Source organism: Eleutherodactylus coqui, chromosome 7, assembly GCF_035609145.1.
Source record: "Eleutherodactylus coqui strain aEleCoq1 chromosome 7, aEleCoq1.hap1, whole genome shotgun sequence".
NCBI lineage: Eukaryota > Metazoa > Chordata > Amphibia > Anura > Eleutherodactylidae > Eleutherodactylus > Eleutherodactylus coqui.
The window spans coordinates 128,332,505-128,352,087 of NC_089843.1; positions in this window are offsets into that span (position 1 = coordinate 128,332,505).

The window sequence follows — 19,583 nt, forward strand, 5'->3', positions numbered from 1 at the left end:
TATATATCTTGGCCTGTAAATATTTATGTACAAATTATATTACGTATCAGTAAGTTATGTATGAGCCATTTGTAATTTTCGTGCAATTTTTCCTGATGAACCTATCTGCAAACATCTTGAGAGCTCCATAGTTTAAACAAATGTGGCTACCCTAACAAGAAGCATCAGTCTGCCTTCTTTCCACTGAATAGCAGAATTTAAACACCCTTTGTACCTCAGACTTTGGACTACAGGGCAGAAAGAAACTGCAAATACTCATATTCTGATTGCAAAGGAAAATATTGTTATGTGATGTGCCCTGGAGGTTTGTTCTACTATGTCATAAAGTGTTGTATGTGTCTCAGGCATATAGGAAGTAAGGAGGCCTTCACTAATCTGTCATCATGACTTTATATATATAACTATTACTAGCAATGTAAAGGCTTGAATGAGAGCCAAAATTACCATTTTGACTCTTGCTATCAGACAAATAAAGGGCTTATCTGAGTGCACTAGACTGATAAGGGTGAAGGAATGAATGAGTCCAAATCCCTTAATCTACAAGTTGATTGTAGGTGTTAAGTATGTGAAATGTATTCCTGTCAGACAGCAAAGGCAAGTATAAGGAAATATACCATGTTCTTTCTTGAAAAGTAAGCATTTATTTGCATACATTTCCCAGAGGAGTTTGCATGGCCATAAAAGTCTCCTTACTCAACTGCTAAGTGCCTCCTCACACATCTTCTAGGTGCTCTCCCTAAGGAGTGATGATACCCCTCCTGACTCACGTCACAGGCCTCTCACTAACCAAGCCAGAATTCTACTGCACACTGATGAGGAGCAAAAACCCCTGAAACAGCTGTCTGTGAATGGATTCTGGCTTTTGATCAATTTCCAATCATTGTTATAAAGACCTGTTTAAAGAGTCTGACATTCGAATGCAAGAACGCTGCCATCCAATAGGTGGCACTGCAGGGGTATCGTTGCATCCTCCTTATTTGCATACAGAAAACTAATTACAATGTTACATTTTCTGAAAGATATAGGCACAGTTACCAAATAGTAATGGACTGTAAACACAGCAGTATTATTGTAAATGTGTAGTAATATTACAAATGTGAGATAATATTGTCCTCTGGTGTAATTTCTTATAGAATGGCTTTTATGCATAAAAGTGTTTTAGGAAAAAAATGTTGGTGCTGCTCATAGGAGCTAATCCCATTGTATGCAAATTACTTTTTAAAGGCAGGATTACAAAACGAAAAAAGATTGATGGCTATGGGCAGTGTTGACATATTTTTCTTATTAAATTCTTTATGTGTATCTAGTGTCTTTTGTAGGTAGGATGATGTTAACTGCAAATCAGGAAAATACCTAAGTACTAAAAATCCGGCTCATGTTAATAGATGTTGTCTATCAGTATGTCCTATTTCCTACTTCACTGCTCAAGAAGGGTTAATGTAGTCACTCCTTCAAGACATGGAAAAAGCTCTTGGGACGACCAAGATAATCATGGTGAAATGTGCATCCTTTCCCCATAACAGTACTACCATTCTGTCAGCTAAAGTGCACAGTAAACCTCACAACCACAGTGTCTGCCAGAGTGCCACCATAATAGTGACCACCACACTTCAATCATTATAGCAGCAGTCACACTTTTCCACAGTCCCACAATGCCCCCATGACTACCAATCACAGTGCTTCCTATGAAGTCCAAAACACAATTCCAGTTATCACATTAATTTGGAAATTTCACCAAGAGTACAATGTACAATGCAGAAGGGGTGAGAAAAGATTTAAACTTAATCTTTAATATGTTCCTAAAAATCAAATGAAACCAAGAAAACCTAAGTAGAAGTCATATTGCATACACAGCTCAAGCATTACAGAATGTGCTTTAGTTGACCTGTAATACTTACACTACAATAGTAGTAGTCAAATTATGAGTATGCATCGCCATCCATGAATGGACAACAGTAGTAATAAACAGAAATGCTCTTACTGCGAATAGGCCTAATAAAAAGCCATGTAGAACAATCTCCAGTCCCTAAGACTTCAGATGGATTTATCCTCATCAGTGGTCACTTGGTGGTTAGGCTTATATGATGTGATAGCCCACCACCATGGAATAACAGGGCTAGGCACCATCCCCGACTCCTCTTATATATAGCAGGGTGCAGGGCCATAGTTAGAGTTAATGCTGCCCTAAGCCGTTGTATTTGTCACACTCCATGGAGGCAAGTTAAAGGGGTTCTGACATAAAAAAAAAAAATTGTACTAACCTTGCCTGGCCTGGCCCGATCGCCAGGCATGTCCCCTCCAGCCGGCATCTTCTTCTGTGCCTTTAAAGCAGAGCAGGAGCGGTCAAAAAGACCGCTTCCTGCTCTGGTCCGTCCGTCAGGCACTTCCGAGGTCAACGGACGGACCGCCACAGCAAGCACGTCACAAGCAGTCCTGTCAGAGGGCACCTCTCCACTGCGCATGCGCGCGATCCTGGAGCGGCGCGGCTCGTGCAGACAGAAGAGGAGGAGCAGCGCCTGCCGGGAGATGACCCCCCGATGTCAACAACAACAGAAGACAAGGTAAGTATTATCTTTTTATGCTTTAGCAGCCATTAAACCATGGGTTCCCTGGGTCCATTAGGCAGACCAGGGAACAATGGCTGCTAAATAGAGATGAGCGAACGTACTCGGTAAAGCACTACTCGTCCGAGTAATGTGCTTTATCCGAGTATCTCCCCGCTCGTCCTGAAAGATTCGGGGAGCGCCGCGGAGCGGGGAGCTGCAGGGGAGAGCGGGGAGGAACGGAGGGGAGATCTCTCTCTCCTTCTCTCCCGCCCGCTCTCCCCTGCTCCCCGCCGCAACTCACCTGTCAGCAGCGGCGCTCCCCGAATCTTTCAGGACGAGCGGGGAGGTACTCGGATAAAGCACATTACTCGGACGAGTAGTGCTTTACCGAGTACGTTCGCTCATCTCTACTGCTAAAGCATAAAAACATTATTCATGTCAGAACCCCTTTAAAGCTGCTGATATATACCTTAGATGGGTGTTAGCGAAACGCTCATTTGGCTGACAGCTACCCCTCACCACTTTCCCATACACATGCTTGCACAAGCTTATTGCATTGATATGGTAACAAAACCAAGCTTACTACATAGATATGGAACCAGAACCAGGTGCTGAGACCCCTACTAATTGCCAAAATGAAGAGGCTGCAGTGCTCACCCAAGTGCTGTGTCCCTTGGGCTGTCATCGTTGCTTGTTGACTCCTCTAAGCATCTGAAGATGGATGAATAGACTTCTTTATACATCCCATTATCTTAATATAGGTCGGTGGCACCTATTCTAATCCCTTTCTGTTCTTGGTTTTGAATGGGGTGGCATTGCAAAGTTTTGGCCCACCACTTTCTAGCTATGCTCTTGAAAGACACCATATAAACTTAATACGGATGTTGCCCTTAGTTGGATTTGAACCCAAGACTCCAACCCTACAATACAACAGTGCTAATCACTTGGTTATTACCAGCCCTCTGGTTTGAGGTAATTAGTGTGAGTGTTTCTCAAGGAAGCATGTCATGTTTAATAGTTATTGTTTTATATTAGATGACAAAGTTCTGTACAAGCTGGTATTGTATCTCAGTTTCTCTTCGAGAATTTGAAATATTTGTATATTAATCCAAGTTTAAAATCAGGTATTGTATATCTCAAATATTAAACAGCAATCTAACTCTTTCCAGATGGGATCAGATTAAAACCCTTTACTCTTTAAGCACACAGATGAAATTCTTATCTCTTATTAAATCCACTAACTGCAAAACATATACAGACTCTGGTAAGTCATAGTTATAGACAGAGACAGTATAACTAAACTAATAACACACAAAGAGTTGTACCATTCATGACTTTTATTGAACACATAGAGTAAATATTCACAGTACAGGGAGAAAAATTAAGTGAAGCCTTGAATTTAAAGAAGGTTGAAGCAAGATCTAAAGTTATCCCTAATGCACAGGATAGGGGATAGTTTTATTATTTCTAGAGATTCTGACTGCTGGGACCACCATGTACCCTAAAATGGGGGTCCTGACAGTCCCCACAAGAATGGAGTGTTGGTCAACATGTGCACCGCCAATCCATTCATTTCAACGATAGCACCAGAAATTGCAGAGTACGAGTGCTTGGTAATTTCTAGCACTGTCATTGAAATGAATGCACAACCTTTGGTCCATTCATATGGTGACTGTCGAGACCCGCATTCTTGGGATCAGTGGGGTGCCAGCAGTTGGACCCTCACCGATCATAAAGTTATCCCCAAGTTGATGGAGGAATTTTGGACCATCTCTACATGCAAATGTGTTTTATTTCAACAATATTTTTGGGATGCCTTGCATGCACAGCCTTCTTCACGTCATGCCACTGCATCTTTATAAGGTTAAAGGGGTTGTTCGTTGTCATGGCAGTCCAAGGTATCCGTAGCATTCTCCTCTAGCACCAGAAAAATTGATGCGTTTGAACTATGGTGCTGGAGGAGAATACTATGGAGACCTTGGACCACCATGACAATGAACAAGGTAGTGTTAGATCGCGTCAAACCGAAAATATCACTAGAGAGCAAAATCATCAAACAGCAGCTCTCTTTTTTTGGAAATGTGATGCGCGCTAACTCACTGGAAACAGTACTGATGCTTGGCAAGGTCAGTGGAAAGAGAAAATCAGGACAACAAAGAACAAGCTGGCTAGATACAATAAAGGCCACCACCAACATGTCAATCGCAGAACTGAAAGAAGCCGTGAAAGACAGAAACGTGTGGAGAACATTGATCCATAGAGTGACCGAAGGTCGGATGCGACTGAACGGATAATCATCATCATCAATCATCACCAAGAACTAGAGATGAGCGAGCACCAAAATGCTCGGGTGCTCGTTACTCGGGACGAAATTTTCGCAATGCTCGAGGGTTCGTTTCGAGTAACGAACCCCATTGAAGTCAATGGGCGACTTGAGCATTTTTGTATATCGCCGATGCTCGCTAAGGTTTTCGTTTGTGAAAATCTGGGCAATTCAAGAAAGTGATGGGAACGACACAGCAACGGATAGGGCAGGCGAGGGGCTACATGTTGGGCTGCATCTCAAGTTCCCAGGTCCCACTATTAAGACACAATAGCGGCAAGAGTGGGCCCCCCCCCCCGTACTGTCAGCGTAAAGATCGTTCTCCTCTGCCATAGCTGTAACAGCTGTGGCAGAGAAGAACGATGTTTGCCCATTGAATTCAATGGAGCCGGCAATACAGCAGGTTCCACTGAAAGCAATGGGCTGCCGGCGATCGCAGGATGAATTGTCGGGAAGGGCTTAAATATATAAGCCCTTCCCTGCAATTCATCCAGAAATGTGTTACAATAAAAATATATACCGGCGTATAAGGCGACGGGGCGTATAAGACGTCCCCCAACTGTCACCTTATACGCCGGCAATACAGTGGAGCAAAGAATAAAAATCATTACTCACTTCTTCTGACGTTCTGCGGCGCTGCTGCAGGCTGTCGCTCCCTCCTGGTCCACGGCAGAGCATTGCTTTCTGGATGCAGGGCTTGAAATCCCCGCCTCCAGAAACACAGCCAATCACAGCCATTCAATGACATCATTGTCATTGGCTGTGATTGGCTGAAGGCACGTGTGTTTCTGGAGGCGGGGATTTAAAGCCCTTCGTAGAGAAATCAATGCTCTGCCGGGAACCAGGAGGGAGCAACAGCCTGCAGCAGCGCCGCAGAACGTCAGAAGAAGGGAGTAATGATTTTTATTCTTTGCTCCACTGTACTGCCGGCGTATAAGGTGACAGTTGGGGGGTCGTCTTATACGCCCCGTCGCCTTATACGCTGGTATATATTTTTATTTTTACACATTTCTGGATGAATTGCAGGGAAGGGCTTATATATTTAAGCCCTTCCCGACAATTCATCCCCGCGCACGCCGGCAGCCCATTGCTTTCAGTGGAACCTGCTGTATTGCTGGCTCCATTGAATTCAATGGGCAAACATCGTTCTTCTCTGCCACAGCTGTTACAGCTGTGGCAGAGAAGAATGATTTGTCTTCTATATGTTCTCAATGGGGTCGGCGCTGCTGCCGCCGGCCCCATTGAGTGCATATAGAGAAGAGAACAGAAATCGCAGATCGCACATAGGTGCGATCTGCGATTTCTATGGCCTTAAGAAGGACCGTTGGGGTTCTTGAAACCTAAAATACTCCTAACACTCTCCCTATAGCAGCTCCACCAAGATACCACTTTCCCTGAACTAATGTCAGAATGCATCTGTGGCGAGCCGCGGGAGGGGCAGATTTTAATACTCAGGTGACACCTAATCTCGCCAGCCACTCACTGCAGGGGGGTGGTATAGGACTTGAACGTTGCAGGGGGAAGTTGTAATGCCTTCCCTGTCTTTCTATTGGCCAGAAAAGCGCGCAAATTTCTCAGGGAAGAAAATGAAAGTAACCCGAACACCGCGTGGTACTCGTTACGAGTAACGAGCATCTCGAACACCCTAATACTCGAACGAGTATCAAGCTCGGACGAGTATGCTCGCTCATCTCTACCAAGAACACAACCACTACCAATATAACCTATTAGGGGATGTTATAGTTATAGAGATTGTCCCCCACTTTGGAACCCCTCTGTGAGCCAGAACTAGTTATTCTGGCAGACTTTCTGCCATGCTTGTATTATAGATGACTATTTATCTGAATGGCCATAATACAATACAATATTTTCCTTGCAGTGACTACTGCAGGGGAAATGCCTAGCTGATTGCGGCTTCTCCTGGCAACATCAGCTGTTTGCTGGCATGCGAGGAACGGGACCTGAGGTGATCAGCTGTTCCTCTAGATGCCACATTCTGAAAGGAGTTGGCACAAGCCCTTTAAGGTTGGGCAATGTTTTAAATACCGTATATACCGGCGTATAAGACGACTTTTGAACCCCGAAAAATCTGCTCTGAAGTCGGGGGTCGTCTTATACGCCGGTAATACAAAAAAAAAAGTGTAAAAAAAAAAAATCATGTCGCTCCGGCAGGATGTCACTCGCTCCTCGTCCCCGGCGCAGCATTGCTTTCTGAATGCGGGGCTTGAAATCCCCGCCTCCAGAAAGCTAATACACACGCCGTCAGCCAGTTACAGCCATTCAATGACAGCATTGAATGGCTGTGATTGGCTGAAGGCGCACGTGTGTTAGCAATCACACCCATTCAATGATGTCATTGAATAGTGTGATTGGCTGAAGCCATGTGTGTTTTAGCCAATCACAGCCATTCAATGATGTCATTGAATGGCTGTAACTGGCTGACGGCGTGTGTATTAGCTTTCTGGAGGCGGGGATTTCAAGCCCCGCATTCAGAAAGCAATGCTGCGTCGGGGACGAGGAGCGAGCGACATCCTGCTGGAGCGACAGAACGCCGGGGGAGGTGAGTAATGATTTTTTTTTCTCCACTGTATTACCGGCGTATAAGGTGAAAGTTGGGGGGTCGTCTTATACGCCCCGTCGCATTATACGCCGGTATATATGGTAGTAATTCTTCAGCATGGAAAATGGTAAAATACTGGACAGAATGTACATTTCACCCAGATTATTAAGCTGGTAAAATGAAAGAATCCAGAAAAGTTGGGTTTTGCTCAGCAGACCTAGTTTGCTGAGTCTTTTTTGTGCATGCTGTTGGTTGGAATAATGAGTAGTATAGTAGTGGGACCCATCATTTCCTTTTCCGATCCAGCATGGGATTTTCTTTTGGACCCCAATTGGTTCAAGTGGGGCTACTGAGGACATAAGGCAGCGTTCCAATACAGCAAAGACAGATTGCGGCTAACATCCTGCCCACCCGTGGCAACCAATGGCCACACAATCTTACCGATAATGTTTTAGTTTCAAGTGTTTTCTGCTGTGTGAGAATGAAGCCTAAAAGGCTGCTATGTAAGGCAGTGTGTGGCAGAGTCTGGGAGACCTACAATTCTGACTGATGTGCGACATCCACTTTATAACTTTATGTGTAGGTAAGAAAATCGCTGTTTAGTTAGTGCACAGATGGGCAAGAGTTTATTTTCTGCTATTGCATGTGTGTATGTGCTGTACATGATGACTGTGTACTACGGAACTTGTGTTTGTGGCCAAAATAATGCCAAGTTGAATCTTATCGAAATTGAACCCCCTGAAGAACATTCCGACAATATACAGTATATATTCTACTGTATGAGGAAAATCAGATCGTAGACATTTTCCAGAGAACTTTAATTATTATGGATGCATCCTATGATCTTTTATATATGCATCCAGGTGATTTTCACATATTAAACAAATCAAGACAGGTTTTTTTTACATTGCACAACCTATAAAACATAAAATAAAAAAATGAGAAAAAAGACTATATTTTATTCATTCATTCTTGAAAAATCAGAATTCACCTCTTCCTGTCTTGTAAAACTGTTTTATATAAAGCAGCCCTGTATAATAGCTCTCCATATGTTTAAATGTCACACAGCAAATCTGTAAATAATTATAAATGCATCACGTGTATGCATCACGTGTGAGCATCACATTTGTTATGAGCCGACCTGGGACTTGATTAAAAGTGCTGCAACTTTCTTTGTTGACAGATTTCCATATGTTGTATACAAAAGTGCCTTGCAGGGGGTTTCTAGGTAATTTGAGAATTTGGTGTTTGCATCGGCTTCACACACAGAGCCATATGTTAAAATAGTAGTTCTAGCTCCTTGGTACACACATCATTTTGGTCTTTTACTGCAGTGATTACATAATAGAAATTGCACAATCTATTACATTCTAGTCTACATATTGTATATAAAAGAAAATATGTAACACCAACATGTCACTTATTGGTAACAGATCTACTGTTACAAAATATTCACTTTTAGAAAAAAAAAAAAGCTCTGAAGTTGTTTCTTTATTTTACCTTGAGATCTGTTAAAGAGAATTTGTCAACTCGAACTTGCTGTATGTACTGTAGTTATCATGTTATAGAGCAGGAGGAGCTGAGCAGATTAATATATAGTTTCCTAGGGAAAGATTCAGGAAAGCTTGCATTTTATCCTTCTATATCTCTGCACTTTCTGAGCTGAGCAGTCCAGTGGGCGGTCCTGTCTGTGATTGGCAGCCTTCCCTGTATGTGCAGTCATACACAGATAGCTGCCAATCACTGATGGTTCCGCCCATTGGACTGTTCAGCTCAGAATGTGCAGTGATGTAAATGAATAAAATAGAAGTTACACTGAATATTTCCCCATAAAACTATATATCAGTCTGCTCAGCTCCCCTTGCTGTATAATATGAGGCCTGCAGTCTAGACTGCATTTTCAAACTGACAGATTCTATAGAACTTGCTTTTCATAAAAACTGTATTAAAAAAATGTGCTGCATAACAGGACCTGACAGTTTTCCTATTGTCACCACAGCAGGCAAATTAATATTCCAGCCTGACCATGGGTCTACTGACCTCAGAGTACCATAGGAAACTATAATACTCTGAGTTTGGGTCAGTAGAGTGGCGGTTGGGCTAAGACAATCATCCATATTATGGGCATATAAATGCGTCGATAATAAAACTGTGAAACTGGCCCCAAAGAGGACCTGACAAGTCCACGAAAAAGTAAAACTGACAGCATGCCTTTATTGATTGCCATTTTTCTACCCTCCTCTCCCCGTCCCCTCTTCCCCGTTTGCTTACAATTTGCAGCATTACTTTTAGCTCCCAATGTCAATTTATGCATCAATTAGCATAGCTGAGAAAAATCCTCCATCTAGTGTCAAACCGGCATTAATCTGAGCTGCTCTGACAGCGTTCAATCAACATGGACTGTGTCAGAGTGGCTTCAGAAGTAAGATCATGCGTGGTAGTGTAAGTTTTAGAAGACCATGTTGCTGGTAACACTTTGACACTGGAGACTGCCCAGTTATAAATGTATTCAGTAATTAGCATATTGGCATCAAAAGTAACAGCATCAATTATGGGGGAACAGAGGGTCAAAATGGAAAGAAAATAACCTGCAATCAGAAGATGACAATCAATAGATTTATGCTGTCAGTTTTGTTTTTGAGCTTATTTATTGCATCAGTAAAGCTTTAACCCTTTGCAATCCAATTTTGGATTCAGGATTTTCTAGGGGGTTTTCTCTTTCTGCCGTTATACAATAGTGGCATCTGCTGGCTAGAGCCAGTACTGCGGTATGGGACATGCTAGAGAGGCCTCCGACAACAGAGCGGCCAGTAATATACAGTAAGAATACCTTGTTGGACATCTTCCGACATCGGAGCTGTACAGCCTTCAATCAGAATGTCTTTAGACGTCAGACAGTGGATTGGAAAGGGTTAAGAGTATGCTAATTAGTTTGCAATCACTGTAATGAACATTTACGCAGAAAATGAGGATTTGTAAGTATGAACAATCACTTTTATAAATTAGTATGTCATTAAGTAATTTCTGTCATTTACCTTGACTAATAGGCAGTATGATTGTTTCTAAGCAGTCAGATTGGTGCTACTGTGGGTAAATGTAGCTCACATTATGTGGCCGAAGTATGAGAATCTCTGTTTTGTAATCTTGCCCTCCAAAGAAAACTTTACAAGGAATTCGTAGGAGTTTCCTACAGCACCAAAGTTCGACATAAATTTTCTTCGGGTCTGTTTTCTTCAGTGTCCAACTTTAGCAGCCGTAAGTTGTGAAACATACATTAAATTATAATACATTTATATTACTAATGTAGCACAGACGTATTCCATAGTGCTGTACAGAGATTGTCATCACATCATTTCCTATTGGGGCTCATAATGTAAGTTCCAAACTAACCTGTTAGTTTGTTTTTCTATAGTGTGGTAGGAAACTCATGCAAACACACAACGAACATACTAACTTCATGCAGATTTTGCCCTTAATCAGATTTGAACCATAGACCCCATTGTTGCTAGCCACTGAGCCACCATGCTACACATAATATCATATAGTATCAGCTATACATTCCTATTTTGGTACTTAGGGAGAATCAGGCTAATCCAAGTCTAACTTTAAATAATGATATTCTAGTTAAAGCTTTTTTTTTCTCTAGAAGAATTATTGTGTATAATTGGAAAAAAGTGACCCACCATCTGTGTCAGTCTAGGCTCAGCTAATGATAGGAAGAACTATATGGGAAAAACTACATTCCAATTCAGGTTTTAATCTCACGAGCGTACATCGGCCACCGTTTTCATGTCCGTCCGATATACGCTACGATCTGAGGAGTAAAAACTCACGAACGGGTGCACAAATATAATGTTTGTGCGCCCTTTCAGACGGCATTGGCCCTGGTGCATATACGCTGAGGCCGCCATGCTGTTGCCCCTTCCCTTTCCCTACCCCTCGCTGGCTCACCTTCTCTTTCCTCCCCTCTGGCTGTTTGCAATGGGACGGGGTGGGACTAAGGCGAAGCTAAGCTCCCGCCCCTTGTCTGAAGCCGGGATTGAGAGGAAGCGGGATGAGGCGGTGCTTAGCTCTGCCCCCATCCCGCCCCCTTTCATTGCACAGTAACCCATGCAGCGGCCGATGTATTCCGGCCCGAGAGATAGTTCTAAGACTATCTTTTGGGCCCGACTTAAAAGCGCCTGGTGCTATATTGGCTCGGCCGGGCGCTTTTACGTTGCGGGAATACGGCCATGTGATCTGATGCATTGGAATCCAGTGCATCAGATCGTAGCGTATATCGGCCGACTGTGAAAACGGTGGGCTGATATACTCTTGTGGGAAAGAACTCTCAGTGGGGAAAGAATTACAGTTCTACTGGAAAATATGGTTGAAAAAATATTATATGTGGTAGATGGAATCTGGATTTTTCTTTTAGTCCTCCTCCCTCCAACAGGTATAGGGTGGGCAGAAGCAATGATATAGGGTGATTTCCCAAGTAGAATATGATTGTCACATTTAAGTTGAAATATCTAGTTAAAAAACACTTTGAGAACTATATGTTAGGTAGTAGATTTTATTGCATATACGAAAATAATGTCAGCCCAGTAGATATGTCTGCCAAAAATAGTCAAATACCATATGCAAAAAGTAAAACCCCCTTATTGTTTACTTATTAGATTATAAGCAGAAACATATGAAAGAAAGTGCACAAAAAACAGACAGACTATTAATATACAATTTACAGACAGATGGAAAAAAATTATGTATAATTAGTGGCTAAGTTCTTTGGAACAACAGTCCAGTATTGGGCAAGAACCCCTGTGCACTTCATAGAAGAGTCTTCGGTTATGGTCACACTGCCATCAGAGGCCATTGCCAATCCTGGCAGTAGACAGGGCAGATCACAATGGAACCCAATTGACCCCATTGTAATTAATTGCGGTGTGCAACAGACCTAGTTATGCATTGTAGTTTCATTTTTCAACAGTGTTGTGAACGGAGCCTTAAAGGGTAGTCTAGGAAAAGAAAACAGTTCCTAGATTCAACAGGGTGCTGAAAAAATTCCTCAAAAAACTCTGATTCTTAATGACATGATACTTTCATGCAGCTGCTGCAGATTTAAAGATTAATGTACGGTACATGGATTTTGCACACTTGTACACATTTTTATTATTCCCAGTCCATAGAATAGGGAATACTTTTATGATCTATGGGAGTCCAAATGCTGGTCCCAATGGTCCCCCATTGAATGAGTGGAGGATGCATGAAAATTTGAGTATGAGCACTCGGCAATCTCTGTTGTCATTGAAATGAATGGAACGATAGTGCACATTCATGCAGGGACTGTTGTGACCCTTGTTCTCAAGATCGGTGGGGGTCCAAGCAGTTGTATTCCTACTGATTATAAAGTTATCCACTACCCTGTAGATAGAGGAAAATTTTAGATGTTGGTATAACCCTTTTAAAGTGACCCTCTGGACCCAGAACAACATTCTGTCCTGAGACCAAAGTGGGCGCATGTCATCTGCTGTTGTCCCTGCGATCTGCCAATTCTGCGCCCTGTTTTCAGCCATCCAAGAGGGCTGCCACAATTTTCTATTTACCTGCTCTCTGATAGGCCATCGCTGACTAACACTACAAATGCATTGAGGGGATTAGGTAGTTTGAAAATTGTGGGGGCCATCTTGGACTACCAAAAATGGTAGATTGAAAGGACTTCAGCACAGAAGAACAACAGCAGGTAATATAAATGCCCACTATGGTCCTTGGACCAGTGGTTTGCTTTAAACATATCTGAGAACTGTAAAGAGCACAACTTGTCAATCTATTTTTGCTGTGACCTCACCTGACAGAACAGGGTGATGTCTGGACTTTAGCACTGGTCATAGTCCATAGAAAAATGTACATACTTAAAATTATATTAAAATGTATCTCCTGACCCAGTAGGACATTACAATAAGCATGGAGGGAGTTAATTGTGTTGCTAAACCAGAGAATGGCACAACTATAGAAAGCCTTATGCCTCCTATAATCTCTTCTAGCAAAACTACCTTCCCAGCTGCACCTCACCAACAATTGGGGTATTCCTTACCAGTGAGACCCACTTTACATTTTGAGAAGTGCTGGTTTACATAACCTATTATCATTGGTTTTCCATTAGTTTCCAGTTATCAACAGTAGACTACAGGTTGCTGTTTTGTTTGTAGTTGGCCCACAGGGGTGTGATATACATAAAGAGGTGCGTTTTGCTCCTTGATTATTTTCTTTACATATTTATTTAATTGTGTTGCAACCTGTTAATTGATTGCATTTGTCAGTGCCTTAATCCTCCAACAGTTAAAAGGGGCCTTATACAATCACTCTGTGCTAATAGTGACAAACCGTGCCTTTACTTTATAATTTTAGTTGTTGGTTTCTCATTGACTTTCACCCCCTACCTTATATAATGGCACTTGTGTGCATTTTATGTATGGAATACATTTGAACAAATAGACTCTAATGACAGACAGAAAAGTATATATAGGTAGAAATAACTTCTTTTCTTCATGTTGATATAAGTAATCCCCACCAGCAGAGTGATAGGTACCTATTGCATTTGATCAGTGGTGGACAAATCTTAGAGCCCTTCAATCGGGGCAGATCATCCAGGAAGTCATCCATTATTATCGGTAGGAGATTCAGGAACCGATCTGAAATGAGTGTTCCTGGAATGAACACAAGTCCAGCAACAGCTTCATGCATGTATTGTGGCAGAAGGAGGCCACTTCAAGAACACTTTCCTTACGTCACTCATAGCAGCGGCCGCACAGAACTTAGAGAGATACGGAAAGTGGATTTCTGCTATTCTTCAACTGTACAATAGGGTTTTTCCTATCTCTTACAGGGGCCACAACCCAAAATTGAAATCCATGTTCCCCCCAGGAACATGCCAACGTGCAGCACAACCATGCCTTCCTATTTAAGTGCACTATTGTTATTTCAATATAGAACACTAGTAGTTTTGACTACACTGTGTATAAATGATATAAAGAGCATACATACAGTATGTCTTTTAGCTTATCTGTTACAGGCACATAATGATTTTATATAAACTGTAATTAAGTAAATGGAAACAGACAATAATAACATGTTTTGCAACAATTTCATGTGATCGAAGACAACTAGAATTTGGCTTTACTTGTGTTCTTTCGTATAATTAATTACATCCTCTTGATAGCACGTCCCTGCCAAGCACTGTGAAGTCATCTTGGTCCCAACACAACAAGAGGACCATTAACACATGAGAAAATCTTTACTATCAATACTAAAGTAAGGGTGCTAGCACATTAATACTTAATATTAAATCCCTGGTGTGCAATTCATTGAATGATAAAGCATTATCTACAGATTACCAACTGATTACCATTTTCATGTCATACGTCTATTAAAATTATCTTTTTAACTCTGGATATAAAGATCTGTTTCCTCCTGTATATATCCAGCTGTTAACTAGAGAAGATACGTAAGATAAATGTGTAAAGATATGTTTGTGGCCACCAAGGCAGAAGTTGGAGTATATGCTTGTAGACGTGTGTAATCAAAGTCAATTATTTCCATATTACAGTGCTTGTTTATCCATTATTTATATGGAGACCTTTCATGTTTTAATCAAGGGGCTGAATGTAATGGATGGTAGCTGCTCTCTTTTGATTCTTCTGGCTCTCTCTACGGTGTTCTACATTGTAGATTACTAACTCTCCTTGGCATTCTTCACTCTATTGGCCTTGTAAAACCCGAAACAATAAATTCCCTATCCACCAGACAGACAATGTGTTTTGTTGGTGAGTATCTAAACACTCAGACCCCTATTGATCATGAGAGCAGGTGTCCCAAATGTACCCATATGAATGGAGTGGTGGTCACACATGTGCACTACAACTTCATTCATCTCTCTGCCAGAGATAGCCATGGGCTTGTAGTTAGCCATTTCCAATACTTTCATGAATAAGTGATAGTGTACAGGTGTTACTACCACTCCTTTCATATGGGGACATTAGAGACCCTCTTTCTTGTGATCAGTGGGGGTCCCAGTGGTTAGATACCTGTCAATCAAACACTTATCCTCCATCCTGTGAATGGGTGATTAGTCTTAGTGGGATAACCCTTCTGCAGACATTTCCCTCCTTAAATTTTCTTCTTCTCCCTCCAACCAGTTGTTGAGTGTATCGTTTGCTGGCTCTACTTCTTTTCCTCTTCTTCTCACTGTTGAGGTTCCTCAGGGTTTAGTCCTCAGTCCTCTCCTCTTTCTCTCTGCACAGCTCCTATTGGACCAATTATCATTAGATTTGACTTTCAGCACAACTTCTATGCTAATGACACCTAATTATAAACGTCTTCCAGTTACATCACCCCTCGCATTACTACAAAACACCAGTGATTGACTGTTAGTGGTGTCTAACACTATGTTATCCCTATATCTGAAAACTGAATCTTTCAAAAACTGAATTTTTTGTGATTCTGTCATCTACTAAGCTACTTAAACCTGTTTTTTGAATTTCAGTCTGTTGGTACTATGATAGCTCCTACGCTGCTGGCTAACTACTGGCTCATGTAGCTTTATTTCTATTACTCTATTTAGTATAAAATATGACTGGATCATTCTACAGAATAAGCACTTTTACTACTTGAGTTGCCCTTTTTCTTCATAGATTGGGATCAGGGCCTTCACTCCTATTTGTTTGAATTGTTGATTAGTCTATTAACGCAACTATATATGGGCTGCTGGTTGCGCAAGAAAGTTTGTACGAACGTTTCATGGGGACTGAAAGAAGTTACCAAAACAGATGTGTTAGGAGAGTTGAGAGGTCCTCTTTGATGCTGCTTCTTCCTCGCTGCAACACACATGTGTGTTATATAAAAATGCTCTTTAAAGCCCACAAAATAAATAGCTTAGTTTACAAGTATTCATGTTTTCCTACAACATTAAAGCAAAGCTCCAATTGCAAGTCATTTTACTATTAACATAGTTGCTAACATTTGAATAACTTTTTCTAGGCTTCAACTTTGACAGGGCTTGGTTTATCAGAGTGTGGCTTATTATGGGGTAGGTTTATCAGAATATGCATTTTTTCAAAATATTCCTTGAATATTTTGAATATTGTTATCACTATAAGGAGCTAACACTAATTAAATCAGATACCATTTGTAGCTATAGCTATAGCTGTGCTGGGCTATTTCAGGGTGCATGCTTGACCACCACTCCATTCAAATTCCTTCTATCTGCAGTGTTATGGGAGGGGATGGGGGGGGGGGGGGGGACTGGTGTGCCTCATGCTTGCAAACGGTGGAGGTCTCAACAGCGGGGCTTTCACTGATCTAGCATATATCATTTATCTAGTGGACAGCAGGGAATAAGCCCTAGGAGGAGAACTTCTATATTCTATATATAAGCGCTGCGGAATATGTTGGTGCTATACAAATAAAGTTTATTATTATTATTATATTCTTCCAGTTCTGTGACATTATGCATAGATATACAGTTAGTAGCATCGGATCTTTCAGTGCCAGAGGCTTTGGCTCTGCAAACTGTAGTCACAAGCAACCACAATACAGAGGTGACATAGAGCCATGGTGGACTGCCCGCTGTTCCTCGTTATAAGCAATGAGGATACCGCCTGGGCTCCAGGAAATGATGCTATGGTACTTTCAGCTATCTCCAGTTGTAGTATATGCCATCTTGAGTAGTAAATATAATCTATTATCTATTGGATTAATCTATTATCTAATGATGATGTAATACATGTCTCTTTTGGGGGTGGCAATAATGTTATTAAAACGTTGCAAAGTTTTACATGGGGATTCAAGAGTTGTATGACAAAAAAGAAATAGGATGGGCACTAGCAAAATGAAGCATGCGGGGTGCTCCACACAGTATTTAACAGAGACCTGACTAATATTAATAATAATAATCTTTATTTATATAGCACCAACATATTCCACAGCGCTTACAAGACAGGGGAAATAAAAACAAGACAACGGTTACATGAAGTAATCAATTGATGGAAACAGTAGGGGTGAGGGTCCTGCTCCAATGAGCTTACATGCAAATAATGGGGTGATACAGAAGGTAAAGGGGCTGGAGATGTGCACGGTATGGCGAGGTGGAGAGTGAGGAACGCAATACACACAGACAATGGTCAGGCCTTATAGTGGCTGAATCGGTATGACTGCAGGGGTCGGTTGAGTACAGCTAGTAGGAAGTGCAGTCAGTAGGACAGGGAACATGTTATCAGGCGGAGTACAGAAGGGTTCGGTTTAGGGGATACGGTATGCCTCCCTTAAGAGGTGCATTTTTAGAGCACGCCTGAAGTTTAGTGTGTCAGTGATTGCCTGGATAGCTTTTGGTAGCACATTGCAGAGAACTGGTGCTGCTCTGGAGAAGTCTTGGAGGCAGGAATGAGAGGTTTGAATTAAAGGGGCACTAAGTCTAATTTTGTAAGCAGAGCGGAGGGCACGGGCTGGGGGGTGAATTGAGATGAGGGAGGCAAGATAGGTGCTGTGGAGAGCTTTGTGGATGAGGGTAGTGAGTTTAAATTGTATTCTGTACTTGACGGGCAGCCAGTGCAGTGACTGGCACAGGGCAGAGGCATCCGGGTAGCGGCTGGATAGGAAGATGAGCCTGACTGCTGCATTCAGGATGGATTGGAGAGGGAAGAGTCTGGTGCAGGAGAGGTCGATCAGCAACGAGTTGCATTAATTGAGCCGAGAGTGGATGAGGCAACAGTGAGCATTTTTAGCGTGTCCACGGTGAGAAAAGGGTGGATTTTTGCGATGTTCTTGAGTTGCAGGTGGCATGTTCTCGCAAGAGATTGGATATAGGGGGTGAAGGAGAGATCAGAGTTGAATATAACCCCAAGGCAGTGGGTGTGCTGTCTGGGAGTTATGGTGGTGCCACACACTGAGATGGAGATGTGAGGATGAGGTTGGTTAGTAGAGGGAGAAAACAGGAGAAGGTCAGTTTTTGAGAGGTTCAGTTTTAGGTAGAGAGAGGACATAGTATTAGAAACAGTAGACAGACAGTCAGTCAGTGGCATTCTGGAGGAATGTTGCTGTGATGTCACGGGAAGCGGTATATAACTGGGTGTTGTCAGCATAGAGAGGGTACTGAAAGCCAAATCTCCTAAAGGTCTGTCCAAGGGTGGCTGTGTAGATGGAGAATAGGAGGGGGCCAAGAACCGAGCCCTTGGGGACCCCAATAACAAGCGGAAGAGGAGGGGAGGTTGAGCCAGCAAAGCAGACACTGAAGGAGCATTCGGATAGGTAGAAGGAGAACCAGGAGAGAGCAGTGTCCTTTATTCCAATGGAGTGAAGCATACTGAGGAGGAGTTTGTGGTCAACAGTGTCAAATGCTGCAGAGAGATCGAGGAGGATTCCTAGGGAGTAGTTGCCCCTTGATTTGTCCATCAGAAAATCGTTTGACACTTTAGTCAGGGCGGTTTCTGTCGAGTGTAGAGGGCAGAAGCTGAACTGTAGGGGGTCAAGAAGAGAGTTTTCTGAGAGATAGCTGATAAGGTGAGAGTAAACCAGGCATTCTAGTAGTTTGGAGATGAAGGGGAGGTTGGAGATGGGTCGGTAGTTGGCAGCATCAGTCAAGTCAAGAGTAGGTTTCTTTAGAAGTGGGGATATGATAGCGGGTTTGAATGAGGAGGGGAAGAAGTCAGAGGTCAGGAAAAGATTGAATATAGCAGTGAGGTGGGAGATGACCACCGAGGAGAGGGACCGGAGGAGGTGTGAGGGTTGCTAACGTGTGGAGTGAGCAGAAGAAAGCAATCTAGAAATTTCTTCCTCTGTCGTTGGTCTGAGTACAGAGAGTGAGCAGGAGCTAGATGCAGTACTGACAAGACTAGGGTCAGGGCTAGTCTGGGATTGGGAGGTTATTTCCTGCCGGATGTCATCAATTTTCTTTTTGAAGTAAAGAGTCAGCTCTTCAGCAACAAGATCCATCACTGGGGGCTGCAATTTTGGGCTCAGAAGAGAGTGGAAAGTGTCAAAGAGTCATTTAAAGTTGTGAGATAGTGAGCAGATCAGAGACATGAAGTAAGTTGTTTGGCATGGTGGAGGGTAAGATTGTAGATTCTAAGCATGAATTTAAAGTGAAGAAAGTCTGCGGACTTTTGAGATTTTCTTCACAGCC